This window comes from Palaemon carinicauda, chromosome 18 (assembly GCF_036898095.1).
Source record: "Palaemon carinicauda isolate YSFRI2023 chromosome 18, ASM3689809v2, whole genome shotgun sequence".
Classification (NCBI taxonomy): Eukaryota; Metazoa; Arthropoda; class Malacostraca; order Decapoda; family Palaemonidae; genus Palaemon; species Palaemon carinicauda.
In genome coordinates this window covers 47,038,985-47,041,484 of record NC_090742.1, presented here as the reverse complement: position 1 = coordinate 47,041,484, position 2,500 = coordinate 47,038,985, and the positions used below count along the sequence as shown (strand labels likewise).

The 2,500-nt window shown below is 29.8% G+C and overlaps 1 protein-coding gene across 1 annotated transcript in view; it reads left to right on the top strand.

The window, feature by feature from the left end:
* LOC137657062 (zwei Ig domain protein zig-8-like) overlaps positions 1-2,500 on the top strand; it is a 52,251-nt gene that overhangs the window by 48,772 nt on the left and 979 nt on the right. The window lies entirely within an intron of this gene.

Below are 2,500 nucleotides of genomic sequence, written 5' to 3'. Positions count from 1 at the left end.
TTTTCTTACATGTTAGAGTACCCTCCATTTTAGTTTGTTCTCATATCCATGTTGCTCTTTTTCTGTCTCCTAGTGTTATTTCCATTATTATTCTTGCCATAGCTTTTTTTGTTTTAATCAGCTTATGTTTCAAGGCTTTACTGAGGCTCTATGTTTCTGATGCATAAGTTAATACTGGTAAGACAAATTAATTAAAGTGGCATACTTTTCATAATCTCATTTTGTTTACTATTTTTTGCCCATCCTATGTTTATCCTTCTTTTAATCTCGGTCTCGTGTCCTGGGGAAACACTTACTGTCTGTCCTAAGTACCTATGTTCATTAACAATCTCTTTATGTTCGTCGATAACTCATATTTCATGTCTGTATTTTTATTGAATAGTATCTCAGCTTTACTCATATTGACTTTCAGTATTTTCTGTATTCAAAAATTTTATCATCTTTTGTAATTTCTCTTTGGATTCAATAAACACAACTATGTCATCTGAAAATCTTAAGTTGTTAAGGTATTCCCAATAAATATTAATTCCTACATTTTCCCATCCTAAATTTTTAAAAACTTCTTTTAGACATGGTGGGAATAATTTAGGGGAGATAGGTTCTCCTTGTGTAACGAACTTCCCATTAGGTTTTTTCTCACCATTTCTAAGTAGTCTTAGGATTGCTTTAATTCAAGTATAGATATCTGCAAGTTTCCTAACATAAGATTCTTGCCCTTCTTATTTTTGAAGTGCTTGCATTACTGCTGAGGATTGGACAGAATCAAGAGCTTTCGCTTAGTCTATAATTGGCATGCATGGTGGTTTATCATAGTTTGTTGATTTTTCATTAGCTGGTTATTTACATGGCTATGGTCAGTTGTTGAATACCCACACCTACCGCTTCCCTGCTCTTTTGGTTGATTAAATTCAAACTCTCTATTCGACATAATAAGATCTTTATATTTATTTCATATTTACGGAATGTAAACTTATAGTGCGGTAATTTTTCAAGTTTTTTATTTTTTTAGTCTCACTTTTGATTTTTAATGACAAAGTTTTTCCAAGCTTTACGTATAAATCATTCTTGCAGACATTTGACGTAGAGTTCAATGATTTTTATTACTATGAAATCTACTAAATCTATTATTAAGTTAATTGTTATGCCATCTTCTCCTGCTGATTTGTATTTTTTCATGAATTTCAATGCTATATCTTCTTCTCTTACTGTTACATTAGATACCGGTTTAGGGTGTTACATTATTTCTTTTGATTAAGGCATTTCTTATATCACCATTGTATAGCTATTATTAAATCAATTATTATGCCATTTTTTCTGCTAATTTGCCTCTGCTCATGCCTTTTAATACTATATTTACTTCTCTTACTACTGTTTAGGTGTTACTTTTTTTTCTTTTGGTGAAGTGATTCCTATTATCACTGTTTTATAGCATTGTAAAGGGATATTCTGCAATCCTTATCTCTCCATAGCTAGTGTGGATAATATATCCATTTTCATCCTTTAAAACAAACATGATTCTTCCTTTCTTTAGTATTTTCTCAAATTTTGTCTGATTGTGTTTACGAATATTTTGGGTTTTTATTTGTTTGTTGTTTTTATTAGTTCTGCTAGTCCTATTTCATCTTTCTATTATTTTACCCTTATTTCCAATCATTTCTTTATTAGATTTTTGTTCTTTGCTGATAGTTTTCCACCTGTCTGTTGTGCTCACTCCAACACAAATTTTTCTAGATTGCTGTTTATTTCTTCTGTAATTGCATCTTTTTTGATATTTCGACATGTAGCTTTCATTGCTAAACTTATCATATTTTCCTCTTATTACCAGTGTTTGTTTTCCTACTTGAATTAGTTTTTTCTCTGTCTTTCCTTAGATCTCAAAATTTTTTGTTTTCACCATTCTATGATCGCTTGACTTGAACTTGTTTACATTGTTACCTATTGAATAAAATTGAGTTTTTCACAGAGAATAAAATCTATTTCATTTTTTTTTTATTTCTCAATTTTGGCTTCTTTATGTACATTTTATATGTTCCTTTTTATAAAAGGTTTTTATGATTTTAAGATTATCTATTTTAGCAAATTCTTCAAGCATGTCTTCTCTGTCATCCCTTGTGCCTACTGTAAATATACCTACTGCTGATTCTCCTCTCTTATTTTGACCTACTGTAGCAATGGAATCTCATAAAGCAATTCTAAATTGAGATTTATGTGTTTTCACAGATATCTCCAGATCTTCCTAAAAAGTTTTTATTTCTTTGTCTGTATGCGATGTTGTTGGTGCATATGTTTGAATGATCTTCAAATTATACTTCTTATTGAATTTGATAATTGATCTTGCAATTTTATCACTAGCACTACAATATTATATTATGTTACCAGCTAGATTTTTATTTATAAGAAAACCCAATATTTGTTTTTTTTCTTTTTGGTTCCTTTTATGCACTCGGAAATAGAATATAAGGCCCTCTTTTAATTCTATATAAGATTCCCTAAGTCTTCT